The 21,892-nt window shown below is 47.2% G+C and overlaps 1 protein-coding gene across 1 annotated transcript in view; it reads right to left on the reverse strand.

Annotated features, from left to right (window-relative positions):
• CNTD1 (cyclin N-terminal domain containing 1) overlaps nt 1–21,892 on the reverse strand; it is a 160,817-nt gene that overhangs the window by 138,203 nt on the left and 722 nt on the right. The gene's annotated exons all lie outside the window — the stretch shown is intronic.

A 21,892-nucleotide genomic window follows, 5' to 3' on the forward strand; every position in this document is an offset into this window, starting at 1 on the left:
TTATAAGTAATTTTTAACGAAGATATTTTTAAGATACAAAATCAATCTATATGACACAGTCTATACATCTGAAACTTATTCACGGAGACAAGTGATCATACAAAATGGTTACATTTATTGGTTGACAAAAAACAAATATTTACATGAAATTAAAATATTGATTATGTCACATGAACACCTTGAAAATTAATGGAAACTCCCACAAAATGGGAGTGTAGTACCTTGGACGTAATATCACCATGATCACTTCTCAGTAGAATCAATAACCTTAAGATAATTGACAATTAAACACATTCAACTGTTACTATACTGCAGGTAAGTAAGTGGTTAATAATGTGAATTAAATTAGACGTTTGTTTGTCAATAAATGTGGCAACTATGCAAAAAGAAATATATAATGAAAAAGAGAAATAGAATATTCAATACATCAATATTTAAGGGAACATACAAGATATAACCAACATGGCATATTTAACCATTCCAAATGGCTTCACTTAACCACTTGAGACCCGCGCTATAGCCGAATGACGGCTACAGCGCGGATCTCCTTTGCCAAGACTACGTCTATTGACGTCGTCCCGTGCACGAGCGGCCTGCGCGCCCCCTGAAGGGCGCGCGCGGCACGCTCTGTGATCGGCGAGTCTATGAATGAATGAATGAATGAAATACTTGTATAGCGCACAATGCGAACTGAATCGCCTCTAGGCGCTGTGGTGAGCTTTGATCATCTGCTAAAAGAGGAAGGTCTTGAGTTTTTTCCTAAAAGCCAGGTGATTTTCTTCCAGGCGGATGTTGATTGGTAGAGCATTCCATAGCCGAGGCCCTTGGACAGCGAATCTCCGATCACCCTTGGATTTATACCGGGCTTTGGGCACGAGGAGGAGGTTTTTGTTGGCTGATCGAAGACTGCGGTTTGGTGTGTAATGATTTATTTTCTCCATTAGGTATTGCGGAGCTTCTCTATGCATGCATTTGTGGGTGAGGCACAGGGTCTTGAACGTGATCCGATTTTTTACGGTTAGCCAATGTAAGCTCCTCAGTGAAGGAGAGATGGATTCCCAGGGGTTTTTTCCTGTTATCAGCCTTGCCGCCGTGTTTTGGATCAGTTGTAATCGCGCAAGTTGATATTGTGGTAATCCTATATAAAGCGAGTTTGCGTAGTCCAGTCGTGAATTAATGATTGTTCCAACTACCCCTGCTTTGTCATTCTTTGGGATAAAAGGGATGAGTCTGCGAAGCATGCACAGCAGATGGTGAGATCGACTGACTACAGATCCTATTTGCGCATCCATTGACATTTGTGCGTCTAAAATAACCCCGAGACTCTTCGCTTTGGTCTTTGGGGAGATAGTCTGCCGAAAGACGGTTGGTGGAGACCAGGAGGTTTTGGTTGCGGGCTTATGATTTGGGTGTAAGATAAGAAGCTCTGTCTTTGATTCGTTCACCTGGAGGGAGTTGGTGGTCATCCAGTCCTCTATTGATTTGAGGCAGTTTTCAAGTTGTTGTTGGTGATATTTTTTTCCATTGATCCGGAAATAAAGTTGCGTGTCGTCAGCGTAAGAGTGGAAGCAGAGATCTGAGCATCTGATGATTTAAAGGAGTGAGCGAATGTAAATGTTGAAGAGAACGGGTGACAACGGAGAGCCTTGAGGGACTCCGCAGGTGACTGCCCGAGTTTCGGAGAGGAATTTTCCTAGTTTCACTGTCTGTGACCGATTTCCTAGGAAGGACGCGAACCATTGGAGATCTATGTCTTGGACTCCAGCTACTTCTGTGAGGCGGACGAGTAGAGTATTGTGATCTACTGTATCAAACGCTGCACTTAGGTCTAGCAGTACGAGGAGACACGGCTCTCCGTCATCTGCTGCTTCGAGGGCGTCATCCCAAATCTTGAGGAGAGCTGTTTCTGTTCCATGACCCGGGCGGAAGCCTGATTGCAGCGGGTCCAGGAGTTTGTGAGTATCCAGGTGAAGTTGTAGCTGATGTACTACAGCTTTCTCCATGATCTTAGAAATGGTGTTGAGGCTTGTAATTGGCGTACGGTTGTTTGGATCCTGAGGGTCCAGGTTTGGTTTCTTGAGTAGAGGTTTGACGATGCCTTGTTTGAGGATGCTGGGAACAATCCCTTCGTGGAATGATCGGTTTATGAGGTGGGTTATGGTTAGAGCCACGATGTCGGAGCATTCTTTCAGTAGTTTTGTGGGGATGATGTCAATAGGTGAGGTACTGTCACGCAGTTTATTAATGATGTTTTTTGCGGTGTCTACGGTAATTGGGGATAGTGAAAATTTTGGCGGTTGCGGTATGTTGGTGTAGACATCCTCTTTATGTATTTGCTGGCTGAGGTCGGATTTTTTCTTCTGACAAATTGTTTCCCTGATGGTTTTGACTTTATCGATGAAAAAATCCGACAGTTTGTCACAGTAATCCTGGGATTCGCTTTCTATGAGACTCGCCTGATCACCGATCCCGACCCCTTATCACGTGATAAGCTGTCAGCCAATGACAGCTGATCATGTGATATAACGGAGCCGGTAATCGGCTATTATTCCTCCTCGCGCTGACAGCGCGAGGAGAAAAAAAAAGAGCCGAACACCGGCGGCTGTGATCGGGACATCAGTCCCGATCACGGCCAGCCCTGCCAGTGCCCACCTGCCCCCTGCCAGTGCCCACCTGCCCCCTCATCACTAAACATCATTAAAAAATAAGTGACCCCCGTCAGTGCCACCCAGCAGTGCCCATAGTGCCACCCAGCAGTGCCCACAGTGCCACCCAGCAGTGCCCACAATCTGCCTCAACAAAGGAGCTGCACCCCAGTGCCACATATCCGTGCCCATCAGTGTCATCTACCAGTGCCCATCAGTGCCGCCCATCAGTGCCACCTATCAGTGCCCATCAGTCCCATCTATCAGTGGTACCTATCAGTGCCCCTTAGTGCCACCCATCCGTGCCACCCATCTGTGCCACCCATCCGTGCCATCTTATCTGTGCCCATCTTTGCCCATCAGTGCCGCCTTATCTGTGCCCATCGGTGCCGCCTTATCTGTGCCTATTAGTGACGCCTTAACTTTGCCTATCAGTGCCCACCAGTGCAGCCTATCAGTGCCCACCAATGCAGCCTATCAGTGCCCACCAGTGCAGCTTATCAGTGCCCACCAGTGCAGCCTATCAGTGCCCACCAGTGCAGCCTATCAGCGCACTTCAATGAAGGAGAAAAATGACCTGTTTGCAAAATTTTATAACAAACTATTAAACATGATTTTTTTTTTGCATCTTTTTTTGTTTGTTTAGCAAAAAATAAAACTCCCAGCTGTAATTAAATACCACCAAAAGAAAGCTCTATTTGTGGGAAAAAAATGATAAAAATGTCATTTGGGTACAGCGTTGTATGCCCGCGCAATTGTCATTCAAAGTGCATCAGCGCTGAAAGCTGAAAATTGGTCTGGGCATGAGGGGGGTTTAAGTGCCCAGTAAGCAAGTGGTTAAAGAGGAATTACTTCTTGTGACCTCCGAGTGCCAAAGAGCAGAGATCTTCATGAATGTAAAAACATGTATTTATGCATGGTGCATGAGTGTCAGTCTGTCTGGGAGTATGTGTATCTCCCAGTGTCCCTTCTCAGGGGGGGGTCCCTGAGTTTCCTCCCTATGGCATCTTTCTTGTTTCTTAAATATCCTCTTAAACAATAAGATCATAAAATTATACTAAGTTCTGCCAAAAGGGTATGTGTTCCCTCCTCATTGGCAGGCAAAACGTAATGATTTTAAGGTAATAGCACCTTCAACCACCAGGTGGCTCACATATATTTGGTGTTTATCTCTTTAAGTTAATATATTTTATATTTATAATGTGTATTATTTGTATCTTAGTGAAAATAATATATATTATATTATATATATATATATATATATATATATATATACACATCCATCCAGTATTCAGGCATGTTAGTAACTGACATAATAGAAAATACGATTAACATAATTATTATATAATATGGTTATATATATGTATATCAAAGTATATCTATAAAAATTTAGTCCATTTAGAAAGGACACAGGTTATAGATATCAATCAATATCACATACAATTATTTATATGGATAACTGGATAATTCTGATATATCCAATTAATATTTGTTTATATAGGTTACATTTTTATACAGTTATAATCACGATTATATGTTTTGCATAATACTAATTCGTTGCTAAAACACTTCTACTTATAATCACACTTTCATATATATTTTCTTTATAACAAAGTTCTTTAGATCATTAGATACAAAAATTATAATCTCTTTTGTGATATACAAATATCACATATAATTTGAATGACTTATAATCACCATATAGGTACATACAAAATATGTCTAACTTGCATATCCATTCGCATCTCTCTAACACCATGTGTTGAGATGGACTTTGAGCAGTTCAATAAATGTTTAGATAGCTTAGCTGTGTCCACAAGTTCCTAAAAATTCATACAATAGGTTTTGTTGGACACAAGTGTATTCTATGTGATAACAATCTGTATAATCCTTTTTCCTATGGTTGTGTTTGTCGTGTTTGTTTATCCACTAAAACCAGGTAAATAACTCCTTGTTTTGTGACGAGAGCTACCATTGTTAAAGCGAGTTTGTTTCAACATGAGTTCTTGTTTCTTGCATCCCAGCTTTTCAATGGGTCGTATAAATTAGTCACCTAATTCTGATGGGGGGGGGGGGGAGTGTTCTTTTGGGATCAAAATGTATTATTTCTTCATAAATTCACAACATACACCAGGGGGAAGTCCCATGGTCTGGACAGAGCATCCTGGCCATGAGCTTGTGGATGGTATTCTCTGGAGAAGAAGCAAGGAAGTTGGGCGTTCCTCCCTGATGCCATGAGGTCTATTATAGGCAACCCCCAGACTCTGAAGATCCTCTGCAGGAGACCTGGATTCAAGGCTCATTTGCTGGGATCCAAAAAGCTCAGACTCAGATGGTCGACTAAGGTATTCTCGGGCCCCAGGAGATAGGCTGCCGTCAGGGAGATAAGATTCTTCTTGGCCCACTGGAATATCCGGCATGCGACTTGGAGCAGGATTCGGCTCCTGGTTCCCCCCCTGGCGGAACACATATGCGATAGTGGTCCTGTTGTCAGACAATATTTTGACAGCTTGACCTTTCAAGAGCAGCCAGAAGGCTAAAATGAGCAGGTCATTACTTTCCCGATTTGGGTCTGAATGTCCCGAATTTTGCTCTGAGGAAGAGAGACTCGACCCTGTCTTGTGTCGAACCTTACCCCCAGGTATTCTAAAACTTGGGTTGGTTGCAGTTGGCTTTTTCGATGGTTGACTAGCCAGCCGAACCGAGCCAGCGTTTCGCAGGTGAGAGACATGTGGTGAAAGGAGAAGATGTTCTGAAGAGGCTAGTAGCAACAGATAGTCCAGGTAATGAAAAACTTTAACGTTCTTGACTCTGAGGGTCGCAATGACGGCTGAGAGCACTTTCCAAAATGTTCTGGGTGCTGTGCAAAGGCCAAACGGGAGGCACCGAAACTGGTAATGAGAGCCTTCCACCGCAAACTGGAGACGGTGATGAGCCGGATGGATGGGAACATGTAGATATGCATCCGCCAAATCGATGGAGGCCATCCAGTCTCCTTCTTTCACCACGGACATGATAGTCTCCAGTGATTCAATCTTGAAAGGCGGGACCCTCATATACTAATTTAGGGGCTTCAGATCTAAGTCTATAATAGACACCCAGACCTCGTTCTCGCCTTGGTACAGAGATGATGGCCCCTGCTGTCAGCAAACCGCCTATATAAGCTTGCGAACACTGCCTCTTCTCCAAAGAGGTCGGAACTTTGGTTTCCATAAACAGGGACTGTGGAGGCCTTGACCCAAACTCGAGACAATAGCCGCCTTGAATTATGGACAACACCCATGCGTCCTGAATTTTGTCTGCCCAAACCCTCTCGAACCGAGCAAGCCTTGCTCCCACCTGAGGGTCTTGGCAGAGAAACCTTCAAAAGGTCTTATCGGAGGACTTGGGGGCTGGGCCCTGCTTGGACTTGGAGGCTTTCAGAAAGGAAGAACCAGCTGGCCTCCATTGCCTGGAGAATCGTCTACCAGGCTTGTAGGAACTTGCCTCCTTGAAACTCTCCCTGGACCTTCTTGCCAGGCAAAAAGGCTGCCGCTGCCTCCTCCTTTCTTGTGGGATTAAACCTGATTTGCCTCTGGACACACGCTGGATCGCTGACTCCAAGGGTTTACCGAAAAGTAGTTTACCATCAAACGGCACCGAACATAGGCTCTGCTTCGAAGAATTATCTGCCGCCCAGTGTCTTAACCACAACGCTCTTCGAGCTGTCACGGAGTGGGCCATGATTTCCGCCATCATTTTGACCTGATCAACGGCTGCTTCCGCCAGAAATTCAACAGCTGTTTTAACAAATTGAAGAGGCGAGGGACCGCCAGCTCCAAGCTCCTCCACAGAACAACCATCCAACTCCGAGACTCAAACTTTGAGAGCTGCTGCCACAAATGTCAGAGCCTGCACGCCACCCCTGACACTGAATATAATCTTTTCAAATCCGTATCCACTCTCCGATCCATGGGATCTCTGAAAGAGACTGAATACTCCAATGGGAGAGTAATATGGCGAGCCAAACGTTGCAGTGAGGCATCCACCCTGGGGGTAGTGTCCCATAATTCCGCATCCTACAAATTGAATGGGTACAATTTTGAATATCTGTTGTTAACGCTAAACCTCCTTTCCGGCCTAGCCCATTCATCTGCCAGTATTTCCCGGATTTCAAAAATAAGGGGAAAATTCGGCAAGGATTTCTTCAATTCTGGATAGTATTTCCACTGCTTTTGTGGAGGCGGAGTCTCTTCCTGCCATTGCAACGCATCCTTCACCGCCTCTACCAAGCTTGCGACTGGATCTGGTCATTCTAGATGTTCTTCGATGGCTTGAACTTTCCTGGCTCTGGTATGAGCAACTGCAATGAGGCTCCGACGAGGGAGATCTGGAGTACCGGGATCGTTGAAGAGACCGTTGCTGCATACGACTCTGCAACTTGACATGTTGCGACTTCCTCTTGCTTTTACGAGGCAGCATTGCAGACTCAGAGCCTCTTTGTAGGCATTTAGCTCGCACTGGGCTTTTCTCTCTGTAAAAAGAGGATAGGTGCTCTTTTAAAAAAAAAAAAAAAAATCTTTAAAAAAAAATACATAGGTAAAAACCTGTCTTCAGTGAAAACAGGCAGGAACACAGGCAGGCAGATAGATCTGGGAGGAGGGAGAAAAGCTCAATCCACAGAGCACAGCGGTATGAGAAGGCAGCAACAAGTAAGTAAAAACTACAGCTTTCTTACCTTCAATGCAGAGCAGCACTAGCAAGCTGGAGCGCTCAGTGAAGCAGCAGGGAAGCCCAGAGCATGGGAGACCACCCCTTTAAGCCTGGGCAGCAGCGTGAGTAATATCAGAGCCTGTTTGTGTTTGCTGGGCAACCGGGCGAGCAGGGAAGCCGCTGTGACGAGGGCGGACTGCAGAGCCCAGCAGACCACTAGCCACCAGGGAAAGGTAAAAAATAAATTTTCAAGCACACAGCGAGAGCCATAACCGCCCCACAAGCCTGCTTATTTCAGGGGGCTCTGGAGAACCCAAGGGCGGATTGCAGAGTCCAGCAGTGCACTAGCCACCAAGGAAAGGGTAAAATATGCATTTTTCAACCCACAGAGAGAGCCATAAACCGCCCCACAAGCCTGCGTGTTTCTTTACATAGTTAGTAAGGTTGAATAAAGACACCAGTCCATCCTTCTCATCTGCCACAACACAGTTATTTAAACTGAAAGTATATGTCCCTGCACCACGGGAACCCACCTCCTTGGGAGATTTACAGCCCATCTAGGGGGGTCTTCTGTACCGGGAGAGGCTGAACCCAGACAGGACATACATTCGACCCAGGATCTTTACTCCAAAAGGGTTTAAGACAATGGTGTAAGCACCGCCCGCACAGCGTCCTCATGGTGGAAATCCACCAATCGGCTCACATGGGGGAAGGGGGAGAGGAGCCACAATGGTTCATCCCTGAGTAGCGGCCATCTGATGCCTATAACCCCATAATGTACACCCAGCTGAGACAACCAAGTTGTCAAAGAAGGTGTGATCCATCTGCGCATGCGCACATGCCTCAGCACAATGGCCTTGTACCCGTGACTCAGGAGACACCTCTGCTCGGGGCAGACATGTGCTAATTTTGAGCCAAGTGATGCTGTAAGACGTTTTACTTTTTTTTTCTTTACTTACCTATGCTTTTTGATCTCCATGGATCTGTGCTTCTCTTGAAGAAGCGAGACTCCTCTTGTGAAATGCGTTGAGACCTAGCACAGCTATCCTAGACTATTGACAGCCTTCTTTCCGACACATTCAGGTCCTATGGAAAGGTCTATGATATAAATGCAAAAGTTACTAATATGTTGATATTTAATATGCTTTGTTCTTTCTCTATTATATGTTGTTTTTAAACGTGTGTTAAATAAATCATTTATATATTTTACTTGAGGCGTGTTCCTTAAAAGTCCCATGGGCAATTTTGTTTCTTTATTCTGTGCATCATTCAAGGCAAGCCTTGCATGTAACTGTTTTGGAAAGCAGTAAATTTGATAGGTTTAGTTCTGCTTTAAATGTTTTTTCTCACCTCTCTAAGTCTAGGTTTACATCTATGAGACTGCACTTGATGTGTTTTTCAGGAACGTTTTGCAGTGAATTTTGCGTCTTTAAACCCTTTTTTTATGCATTTTTGCAAGCAGTTTTCATGCATTTTGTATTTTAAGTATTTTTTTTCTCTCTTTAAACACACTGTATATAGCTCGTTGCAAAGGAAGGGGCCGGCCGCCGTGTCCTTAACTGATGAGTCCTCAGCTGTCAGCGAGGCTCCTCTATTATGGATTTGGAGGGGACCCCTGCCAAATCACATCAATGTGAACTTAGGCTAAACAAAAAAGTTTGAATGTATTCTTACGGTATTTGTGATCATAATGGGGTGGATCTACTAAAGGCAAAAAAAACTGCACTCTACTAGTGAAGTTGCACTCATTCTCCTTAGTAAATTTTGGAAAAGATTGGATGAGGGAAATCAAGAGAGCTTTACCACATTTACTAAGCTGTGGGGAAATTGAGTGAAACTGCACTTCCAAAGTGCACAGTCTATGTGCCTTTATTAAATCCAACCCACTGTGTTCAAATTAGGGCACACAATCCTGAGTTTAGCTTTTTAGGAGCCAAAAAGAGGCTTCACCACCTGTTATTTTTTTCTGGAATTGTAAAACTAAAAAGTTTAATCAATTTTCATACATTCCTAGAATGATAAATAAATATGCCACCAATTCTGAGCCCCAGGAGGCCACAGTTTTCTCCTCAGGACATAAGCAAATCCCCCATATAACAAAGACCAGATATTTTTTTCTAGATTTGGAGGCCCCAGGACTTTTCTTAGCTGCCAGCCATGACTCCACTGCTAATACATCTGCTGCTCAGGCAAATCTACTCCCTACACCTGAACCAGTTAGGCCCCTTTCACAGAATCTGATTTGGTTAGCAGGGGATCTGTCCGCTGTTTCCCTGCTGATCTGAGCAGAGCAGGCAGATGACAGGTTAGTGTCTGCTTTGCATAACCTGAGCAGACAAAGACCTGTCATCCGGTCACTCTGCACTTTGGTCGGGTGTAAACAGAGAAGGGAGTAATTTACAGCCATTTACACCCGATTGCTAGGGTTGCCACCTGTTCAGGATTCACCCGGACAGTCGGTGTTTTGAATCATGTGTCTGGGTTTCAGGCAGACTGAAACCCGGACACAATATTCAGACCAGGCTGCGGCTCCCCAAGTAACCAAGATAGTCACACACAAATCTGTTGCCATCCGGGAGCTGTAGGAGGCTGTGTAGGGGCAGGTTTGGCATCAGGGTGATGATGTCAGCAAGAGCAAAATGGCCACACACACTTTTCGTCGCATCACGCTATGCTCACAGCATTACTACTCTCCTTGGGGCACCCATAGGTGTCCTAGGCCACTAAACTGTTTGGGTTTGGCTTGAAGAAAAGGTGGCAACCCTACTGTCTGCCCTCCGATCGGATCTGCCTAAATGGAGGGGGACTGTTAAATTGACTGAATCAGACTGGAGGTAGGCGGATATTAACAAACACAAGTCCGTTTACACCCTTCAGTCCATAGAGGTGAATAGAGAGGGTCTGATCAGGTCTGTTCAGAAAAACTAACAGACCGACCTGATAGGGCCCTTTGTGTGAAAGGGCCTTAAGCAGCACTACCTGGGAAGAGAGTCTCCTCCGGCTGTTTTTGCAGTGATAGGGTGCCTATCTTCACTTTGCATTTAAATTCAGAATACAGAGGTAGGGAAAGACAACAATACATGAAGAAGTTATTTTCTTGGCAAATACTACTGTGCAGCAGGACACCAGAGAGATATTTATTGGCCTAATCAGACTGGGGCCCATTACTGTGCTCCAACATCTGGCAAGAGCACCTAAGTCAACTGGCTGTTACTTTTTTGGCTGATCTTATCTTAAAGTGGATGTAAACCCTTGCAATTAAATTCCTGCAATTTAAGCTGCGCACATACAGTATCTCACAAAAGTGAGTACATCCCTCGCATTTTTGTAAACATTTTATTATATCTTTTCATGTGACAACACTGAAGAAATGACACTTTGCTACAATGTAGTGAGTGTACAGCTTGTATAAACATGTAAATTTGCTGTCCCCTCAAAATGACACACACAGCCATTAATGTCTAAACCACTGGCAACTTCACAAGTTGCCACTGGAGTTCTCTTCCACTCCTCCATGACAACATCACAGAGCTGGTGGATGTTAGAGATCTTGCGCTCTTCCGCTTTCCGTTTGAGGATGCCCCAGAGATGCTCAATAGGGTTTAGGTCTGGAGACATGCATGGCCAGTCCATCCATCTTGTTTAGCAAGGCAGTGGTCGTCTTGGAGGTGTGATTGAGGTCGTCATCATGTTGGAATACTGCCCTGTGGTCCAGTCTCCGAAGGGAGGGGATCAGGCTCTTTTTCAGTATTTCACAGTACATGTTGGCATTCATGGTACCCTCAATGAACTGTAGCTCTCCAGCACTGGCAGTACTCATGTAGCCCCAGACCATGACACTCCCACCACCATGCTTGACTGTAGGTAAGACACACTTGTCTTTGTACTCCTCACCTGGTTGCTCCCACACACGCTTGACACCATCTAAACTGAATATGTTTATCTTGGTCTCATCAGACCATAAGACATGGTTCCAGTAATCCATGTCCTTGGTCTGCTTGTTTTCAGCAAACTGTTTACGGGCTTTCTTCTGCATCATGTTTAGAAGAGGCTTCCATCTGGAACGACAGCCAAGCAGACCAATTTGATGCAGTGTGCAGCGTATGGTCTGAGCACTGACAGGCTGACCCTCCACCCCTTCAACATCTGCAGCAATGCTGGGAGCACTCATACATCTATTTCCCAGAGACATCTGGATATGACGCTGAGCACATGCATTCAACTTCTTTGGTCGACCATGGCGAAGCCTGTTCTGAGAGCACTGTGCTGCAGCTCAGTTTCAGGGTCTTGGCAATCTTCTTATAGCCTTAGCCATCCAGCTGTTTTGAAACTACAAGTACCATTAGACATTGCAGGACCCTAACAATCACAGGCATGATGGGATTTGTAGTTTTGCCACAGCTGGAGGGCCAAGGTTGCCTACCCCTGGCCTATGCCATCCTTATGTAGAGCAACAATTATTTTTTTCAGATCTTGAGGCCGCGTACACACGCGCGGACTGTTTGCCCAACCTTGTTCGTCAAACAGTTTCGGCAAACAGTCCGCTCAAAATTTGCATGAGCGGACTTGCCCACACACGAGCGGACTGTTTCAGCGAACTGTTTGCCAAACAGTCCGCTCAACTTTTGAAATGAACGGACTCGCCCACGTAAGGAGGAGGCAAATCCGCCCATTTCGAGCGCGTGTACAGGTAGGCGGGGCCCGCGAAGGAGACGTTGCGGGCTCCGCCGCCTGGAATGGGCTTAAAGGGGAACCCCAACGCGGAAAAAAATCGGCGTGGGGGTTCCCCCAAAGTCCACACCAGACCCTTGTCCGAGCACGCTACCCGGCCGGCCAGGAAAGGGGGGCGAGCGAGCGCGCCCCCCCTTCTGAGCCGTACCAGGCCGCGTGCCCTCAACATGGGGGGTGCCTTGGGGAAGGGGGGGCCGCGCGGCCCCCCCCACCCCAAAGCACCTTGTCCCCATGTTGATGAGGACAAGGGCCTCTTCCCGACAACCCTGGCCGTTGGTTGTCGGGGTCTGCGGGCGGGGGGCTTATCGGAATCCGGGAGCCCCCTTTAAGAAGGGGGCCCCCGGATACCGGCCCCCCACCCTATGTGAATGAGTATGGGGTACAATGTACCCCTACCCATTCACCTGTGAAATAAAGTACAAAAAAAAACACAACACAGGGAAAAAATATTTTATTGCACAGCTCCGGGGGTCTTCCGTCTTCGGGGGTCTTCTCGCCGGACTCCTCCGCTATCTGTGTGTAGCTCTTTTGCTAGCGGAGGAGTCCGGCTTTCTTCCTCCCTGCCGCCGGCCTCTTCTCCCGACTTCGGGGGTCTTGTCCCCCTCTTCGGTTCTTCTGCCGGGCCACCGCGCCTTCTTGTAGCTCTTTTACAGGCGGTGGCCCGGTCTTCTGTCGCCGCTGCCTTCCGTTCTTCTGTCGCCGCCTTCGGTTCTTCTGCCGGGCCACCGCGCCTTCTTGTAGCTCTTTTACAGGCGGTGGCCCGGTCTTCTGTCGCCGCTGTCGTCGCCGCCGCCGCCTTCCGTTCTTGTTCTTGTTCTTCTTCTTGTTCTTCTTCTCCTGGAGATGTTGACTCGACGAGCTCTCCGGCCGGAATGCCAGAGCCGCGCTGTGCGGTCACTTATATAGTGACAATGGGGCGGTGTCACATGGTATATGTCACATGGGTTGGTCACATGGGTTGATGTCACATGGGGACTATGACATCGTAAGGGGGCGGGGTCACCATGTGACCAACCCATGTGACATATACCATGTGACACCGCCCCATTGTCACTATATAAGTGGCAGCGGAGCGTGTCCCTGGCATTCCGGCCGGAGAGCTCGTCGAGTCAACATCTCCAGGAGAAGAAGAAGAAGAAGAAGAAGAAGAAGAACGGAAGGCGGCGGCGGCGGCGACGACAGCGGCGACGACAGCGGCGACAGAAGACCGGGCCACCGCCTGTAAAAGAGCTACAAGAAGGCGCGGTGGCCCGGCAGAAGAACCGAAGGCGGCGACAGAAGAACGGAAGGCAGCGGCGACAGAAGACCGGGCCACCGCCTGCAAAAGAGCTACAAGAAGGCGCGGTGGCCCGGCAGAAGAACCGAAGAGGGGGACAAGACCCCCGAAGTCGGGAGAAGAGGCCGGCGGCGGGGAGGAAGAAAGCCGGACTCCTCCGCTAGCAAAAGAGCTACACACAGATAGCGGAGGAGTCCGGCGAGAAGACCCCCGAAGACGGAAGACCCCCGGAGCTGTGCAATAAAATATTTTTTCCCTGTGTTGTGTTTTTTTTTGTACTTTATTTCACAGGTGAATGGGTAGGGGTACATTGTACCCCATACTCATTCACATAGGGTGGGGGGCCGGTATCCGGGGGCCCCCTTCTTAAAGGGGGCTCCCGGATTCCGATAAGCCCCCCGCCCGCAGACCCCGACAACCAACGGCCAGGGTTGTCGGGAAGAGGCCCTTGTCCTCATCAACATGGGGACAAGGTGCTTTGGGGTGGGGGGGCCGCGCGGCCCCCCCTTCCCCAAGGCACCCCCCATGTTGAGGGCACGCCGCCTGGTACGGCTCAGGAGGGGGGGCGCGCTCGCTCGCCCCCCTTTCCTGGCCGGCCGGGTAGCGTGCTCGGACAAGGGTCTGGTGTGGACTTTGGGGGAACCCCCACGCCGATTTTTTTCGGCGTTGGGGTTCCCCTTTAAGCCCATTCCAGGCGGCGGAGCCCGCGACGTCTCCTTCGCGGGCCCCGCCTACCTGTACACGCGCTCGAAATGGGCGGACTTTCCGAGCGGGAACAGTTTGCTCATTTCGAAAGTAGCCTACACACGGGCGGACTGTTCGCTCAAACACAGTTTCAGCGGACAGTTTTTCGGAATTTCCGAAAGACTTTGTCCGTCCAACTGTCCGCTGAAACTGTCCGCTGAAAGCCCACACACGGGCGGACTGTCCGCCCAAACACTGTTCAGCGGACAAGGTTGGGCGAACAGTCCGCCCGTGTGTACGCGGCCTCAGAGAGTACTCTGCAATGAAGTGTTTATGTTGAACTTCCAGTGACCAGTATGAGAGTGTCAGAGTGCACATGCCACGGGACAAGTTTGCACCCCTAGAAGAACTCTGAAGCGCAGAAGAACACTCTTTCCATTTGTTTGTAGGAATCGGGCATTGGTGCATAGAAGTGTGCATGTGCAAAATGGCACGCAAACAAAAGCCATCGAGCATCCCCGTGTGCGCCAACGCTTGCGTGTGCCTGCGCACACTCGTGATTGACACTGGCGCCAAATAGGACTATTTAAACCCAGCCAGTGCCTAGCTCCAGTGCTGCTTTGTCTTCAACTCCTGTGCATATTTTGAAACTTGTATCATGATCTCTGTTATCTACCCAGCTTGTCTTGACCATCCCTTAAACTCCACCTACATTGACCTCAGCTTGTCCTTTGACCTATCTTCTGCTTTCTCCTTGGGTTCCTGTTTGCACTAATCTGGTTCCAGACCTGGTTTCCCTCCTGACTACATTCCTGCCTGTACCTTGTATTTAATTATCCCTGCCGTGTATGACCCAGCCTGCCTGACCTCACTATCTGTTGATGTTCCTACACGAGCCTGCCTGTCTGCCAAGGCCTTCCGGTGACTACACTAGCCTACCGAAGACATCCGCCCTGCTGCCAGCAAGACTCCTTGGCACTCATGCGACGCTGCACTCCTGCGCCTTCTGTTCACACTATCAAGGGCCCCAAGTCAGAGGTGTAAGGGAATCCTTACTCGTTCAATCAGGCTCTTCTACCAGGTACGTGATAGTACAAAACTGCCACAGCCGAGTCGGCCCTACATGCACTCCAGCAAGGCCGCAGAGCCGCTGAGGACTATGTGACAGGCTTTAGACACTGGAACACAGATGTCAAATGGAATGATGCAGCTCTCTGTTACCAATTCCGGCTAGATTTATCGGAACCTCTAAAAGACGAGTTAGCCCATGTAGGACTACCTGGTTTCTTGAAAGAATTGATAGACCTGGCAATCCAGATTGACAGGTGACTAAGAGAATGCAGGGCTGAAAGATCAGCCAGGCGGTCCCAGTCTTCAGGGATGTTGCCACAAGTTCCCAGTCCACCAGCTCGGCACGCCTCGTCCTCTTTCTCCAGAGGAATGTCAGTATCACCAACAGGACCACCTGTGTCTGTGCTGTGGGAAGAATGGCCACTATGTTAGGTCCTGTCCAGTCAAGATTTGCAGATGCCTGACCTTCTCCTCTATCAACCAATCCTCGCTGCCTCACAAGTCTTCCCACCTGGCTATTCTGATCTCACTACAACTTCCAGATGGGATCATCCAAGCATCCACTATTGTCAATTCTGGGGCCTGCAGCTCCTTTATTGACATGACTTTTGCTCTACAACATAAGATCCCATGAGCCAAGATCTCATGGACTTTCAGTTCACCTGGCAGATGGGTCACACATTAAATCCAGTCCTGTTACTCAAGAGACTGTTCCATTACCTGCCACCATAGTCAGTACCTACAGAGAACTATTATGCTTGGATGCCATAGCTTCACCCTTGTTCCCCATCATTTTGGGTATGCCATGGCTCCAGGCGCACAATCCCTGCATTCATTGGGATTCAGGAAGAATAGAGTTCCCTTGTTTTTATTGCCAGCAACATTGCTTCTCCAAGCCATCTACTGACCAGTCTCCTCTACTATGTATGGACTCTGATGCTGAATTATGTTCTGTTATTCCTGCACCTTACTCAGACTTTTCTGATGTATTTAGTAAAAAAGAGCAGAGATTCTTCCCCCTCACAGGCCATACAATTGTCCTATCGAGCGCCTCCCTGGGGCCGAAGTGTCAGTACTAGAATCCCTTTAGGACCCAGCAAAACTCACCTGACACAGCCTGTGTCTGGGAAACAACAGTGATTGGCCAGCTCACGTTTAAATCACCTGTATCAGCATTCAGTCAGTGCTCGTGTTAGAGTTCACTTGTGTTTGATCCAGCTGATATTTGCTCTGTGTCTTTCGTGTTTGACCCGGCTTGTTTGATCCTCCTTGCTTTCTTCTGATTTAGTACCGTTTGGACTCTGATCTACCTGTGTATGACCCAGCTTGCCTAGACTACTCTTTTCCTGATTCTACTAGTACCCTCATCTGCAGCAGTGAACCACAAGATCCAGCAATCATCTATCCTCATCTACAGCAGTGAACTACAAGGTCCAGGAATCATCTATCCTCATCTACAGCAGTGAACTACAAGGTCCAGCAATCATCTACCTTCGTCTGCAGCTTTGTACTACAAGTCCCAGCTGACCTGCTCTGCTTAGACCTGCTCATGGTATGTGCTTTGAACTCTTTGTATAATCATCACACCTGAACTGTTACTTGCTATCTGCTCCTAGCCTGACACGAAGTACCATTTGGGCGAATCTTCCCTTTGACAGAACCTAAACTTGCCACTTTGAAGGAGTACATTGATGACAGCCTGAGGAAGGAGTTTATCCATCCCTCCACATCCCCAGCTGGAGCTGGAATTTTTTTTGTCAAAAAAAAAGGATCATTCACTTCGCCTGTGTGTGGACTACTGGGATCTCAATAAAATAACGATTAAAAAACTACATCCCCTGCCTCTGGTGCCAGAGCTGTTTCAAAGACTCCGTTCTTGGACTTACGTGGGGCATACAATTTGGTGCGTATTTATGAAGGTGACGAGTGGAAAATGGCTTTTCGTACCCAATTTGGACATTTTGAGTGCTTAGTAATGCCCTTCGGGCTTTGCAATGCCCCAGCAACATTTCAGCACTTTATTAATGATGTTTTCCGGGACTACTTAGACCAATTTGGTATAGTATATTTAGATGACATCTTAATATTTTCTTCTTCCTTAGAGGGTCATCAGGAACATGTCAGAAAAGTCCTGTCCCAACTCAGACAGCACAGCCTATACGTAAAACTTGAAAAATGCAAGTTTGAGTGCCAAAGTATCCAGTTCCTGGGCCTTATCTTGTCCACAGACGGAATCAACATGGATGCCCAGAAGGTCTCTGCCATCCTGGTTTGGCCAGCTCCCACAGACAAGAAGGGGATACAGCGGTTTGTAGGATTCGCTAATTTCTATAGGAAGTTTATCAAGGGATTCTCCCCAATAATTTCCCCCATCACTCAGTTGACAAAACAATGAAAGCAGTTCCAATGGTCTTCAGAAGCACAGGCTGCATTTGAAACTCTGTAAGGGCTTTTTATATCTGCACCTATACTCCAGCATCAAGATCCTGCCTTACTACACCCTGTGGCATTCTTTTCACACAAGTTATTTCCGGCAGAGAAAAACTATGATGTAGGACAGGGATATGCAATTAGCGGACCTAGAGCTGTTGCAAAACGGCAAGTCCCAGCATGCCTCTGCCTCTTGGTGTCATGCTTGCGGCTGTCAGAGTCTTGCTATGCCTCATGGGTCTTGTAGTTCTGCAACAGCTGGAGGTCCGTTAATTGCATATCCCTGATGTAGGAGATCGAGAACTCTTGGCGATTAAAGCTGCCCTTGAAGAGTGGAGATACTTGCTAGAAGGGGCAGCTCATCCAATCCTAATATTTACTGACCACCAAAATATGGAATATTTGCGAGCCACAAGACATCTGAAACTTCGGCAGGCCAGGTGGTCACTGTCTTTGACAAGATTTGTCTTCCACATTACCTACAGGCCAGGGTCAAAGAACATAAAGCCGGATGCTTTGTCCCATATGTTTGGTGTGTCAGAAGAACCTGCCCATCCAGACACCATCCTATACTCCGGGAATTTTCTCTTACTGCAGGAATATTTCTTGTCCCAGATTAAACAGGCTTCTATTGGCATCTCATCTTCTTCTGGGATGGCGTTACAAGCAAGAGATGGACTGTTATGGCACAATGACAGAATCTTTATACCTGAAAATGTGCGAGTTGTGGCCTTGGGTCTCTGCCACGATCAGGATGGCTTAGCGTAAGAGAGGATTGTAAGAAGTACATAGAGACCTGCCCTACCTGTGTTAAAAATAAAACTAGCAGGACTAAGTCCTGGGATCTGCCGAGACCCTTGCCAATTCCGGACAGACTTTGGAAAATGATTTAGATGGACATAATCTTTGAACTTCCCCCCCGTCCGAAGGTCACTCTTCCAGCTTTGTGGCTGTGGAACGTATGTCTAAAATGGCACACTTCGTAGCCCCTGTACACACGGTCGGAGATTTCGACAACCAAATGCGTCGGATATTGTCCGTCGGATCTTGTCCGAAACTGTTGCATACACATGGTCGGACTAAGTTGTCGAAAAATCTGATCATTCAGAACGTGATGACGTAATTTCGTTACGATGGGACTACGTTCAGGCTAGTAGCCAATAGCTTAGATGTAGGAATTTGATCTGAGCATGCATGGTACTTGGTCCAATCAAAATTCTCTACACATGATCGGAGTATGTCCGATCGAACCAGTTGGTCGGAAAATATTTCCAACAAGTTGGAAAATTGGGTCCGACGGATATTCCGACGGAATCAGTCCGATGCATACCACACACAGTCCGATTATTCGAGATTATCCAACAACACGGTCCGATAGGACACATTCCGATGGATTCTCCGACCGTGTGTACAAGGGCTAACCCATGAGGGGTACATCATCAGCTTCAGAGACAGCACAGATCTTTATTAAGGAAATTGTGAGACTGTGTGGACTTCCTGTTAATTTAATTTTGGACCGCGGGTTTCATTTCACATCTAGATTTTGGAGAGCCTTGTGTGAAATCCTGAAGATCGAGCCGTCTTTTTCCTCAGCGTACCACCCACAGACCGATGGTCAAGCTGAAAGGACCAACCAAACGCAGGAACAGTATTGACGCTGTTTTTCTTCCTCTTTGCAGGATGATTGGGTGGCACTACTACCATTAGCAGAGTTTGCATATAACAACTTGGAACATTCTGCCATCAAGCAATCCCCCTTTTTTGCCAACTACGTGTTTCACCCTTCATTCTTGACCACCACAGCTCCTGAATGTCCCATCCCAGCAGTTCAAGATACCATGAATTTCTTCAGTTCTAACAACCAACTGTTGCAGGAGACCATGGCCAAAGCCCAGGAAGACTATAAGAAGTCTTTTGACAAGAAAAGATGCGGAGATCTGATCCTGGAACCTGGTGATCAGATATGGTTAGCTACAACCAATCTAAAATTAGCCTGCCCATCTAAATTATTCCTGAACGGAATAGTGGTCCCCCTGAGCCTGTAATGGTAAATGGTGAAGAGGAATATGAAGTAGAGGTGATCATGGGCTGTAGGAAGAAATAAAATCAGATCCAATACTTGGTCAAATGGAAGGGGTATGGATCCGAGGAGAACTCTTGGGAACCTGTGGGCAATATTCATGCCGAGAGACTTATCCAAGCTTTTTGTCAGAATCACCCAGAGAAACTAGCCCAGTTGGGCAGCCGGAGGGGGGGGCAATGTCAGCGTGGACATGCCAGCAGACAAGTTCACAACCCTAGAAGAACTCTAAAGCCCCGTAAACACGAGCGGACTTTTCAACATCCAAAGTCTGACGGAATGATTCCGTCAGACTTTAGAAAATGGAACATGCTTCAAATTTTTCCGACGGAACTCCGCCGGACCCAGTTCCTACCGAAAAATTTGCTTGTGTGTATGCTATTCCGAGGGACTAAAACCGACGCTAGGGCAGCTATTGGCTACTGGCTATGAACTTCCTTATTCGAGTCCAGTCGTACGTCATCACGTTCGAATCCGTCGGAGTTTGGTGTGATTGTGTGTGGCCAAGTCCGCTCATTCAAAAAGTCTGTCAGAACTCTGTCGGAACTCCGGCAGAACTCCTTCGGAAGTCTGTCGGACATAAGTCTGGTCGTGTGTACGCGGCATTAGGTGCAGAAGAACACTCTTTCCATTTGTGTGTAGGAATCGGGCATTGGCGCATAGAAGTGTGCATGCGCAAACTGGAGCACAAACCGAAGCCATCGCACATCCCCATGTGCGCCAACTCTTGCGCACACCTGCGAGTGCCAGTACGCACTCGTGATTGATGCTGGCGCCAAATAAGACTATTTAACCCTTTTATGACTAAGCTAATTTCTGACATTTGGTGTTTACAAGTTAAAATCCGTAGTTTTTGTTAAAAAATTACGTAGAACCACCAAACATTATATATATATATATATATATATATATATATATATATATAATTTTAGCAGAGAATCTAGAGAATAAAATGGCGATTGTTGCAATATTTTATGTCACACGGTATTTGTACAGCAGTGTTTTAAACAAACTTTTTGGGAAAAGGGACACTCATGAATTAAAAAAAAAAAAAAAAAAACAGTATAGTTATCACAATTTTTTTGTATAATGTGAAAGATGATGTTACTCCGAGTAAATAGATACCAAACATGTTAAGCTTTATAATTGCATGTACTCGTGGAATAGCGACAAACTTTGGTACCTAAAAATCTCCATAGGTGGTCTAAAAGACCCCCAATTCCTCCTTTACACTTCAAACGGTATATCTGAATACTGTATATTTTTTTAAACTCCGGCGCCATTGGCAGGCGAGTAAACAGGAAGCGATGTTGTGACGTCGCTTCCGTGTTTACATCCAGGAGACTGGAACAAAGCCGTTTCCGACTTTGTTCCAGTCTGTCACTAGCCGCCGGAAGCGGCGGATGTTCGATCGGGCCTTCCGGTGGAACGGGAGGCCCGGGAAGCGTGGCGGGAGGGTGGGATGTCCCCTCCTGCTCCTCCGGGATTACAGCCTAGCAGCTTTTAGTCGCATCGGTTGTTATACCTGGAAAGCCGATCACCCGCTCTAAACAATGGTACCGGGTTAATGCCTGCAGATGCGGGCATCATCCCGGTATAACCACCGAAATCTGAGCATGCACATCTGAGTACGCTCGGCAGGATGGGGCTAAACCCAGCCAGTACCTAGCTCCAGTGCTGCTTTGTCTTCAGCTCCTGTGCATCCTGTTACCTGTGAAACCTGTATCCAGATCTCTATTATCTACCCCGCTTGTCTTGATCATCCCTTGAACTCCACCTGCATTGACCTCGGCTTGTCCTTTGACCTATCTTCTGCATTCTCCTTGGGCTCCTGTTTGCACTAATCTGGTTCCAGACCTGGTTTTCCTCCTGACTACATTCCTGCCTGTACCTTGTATCTGATTATCCCTGCCATGTATGACCCAGCCTGCCTGACATCACTATCTGTTGATGTTCCTGCACAAGCCTGCCTGTCTGCCAAGACCTTCTGGTGACTACAGTAGCCTACCGAAGACATCCGCCCTGCTGCCAGCAAGGCTCCTTGGCACTCGTGCGACTCTGCATTCCTGCGCCTTCTGTTCACACTATCAGGGGCCCCCGAGTCAGAGGTGTAAGGGAAGCCTTCCTCATCCAATCAGGCTCTTCTACCAGGTATGTGATAAAGAGAGAGCGATAACACCAAATTGAAGACATCTGCACCCCATTCACACCTGAAACCTTGTAACACTAATGAGTCACATGACACATCTGAAGTAGCAGTAGGGGCAGTCATTTCACAACGCC

The sequence above is a fragment of the Lithobates pipiens genome, unplaced genomic scaffold (assembly GCF_037356315.1).
Source record: "Lithobates pipiens isolate NorthernLeopardFrog02 unplaced genomic scaffold, aLitPip1_a1.2 Scaffold_28, whole genome shotgun sequence".
Classification (NCBI taxonomy): domain Eukaryota; kingdom Metazoa; phylum Chordata; class Amphibia; order Anura; family Ranidae; genus Lithobates; species Lithobates pipiens.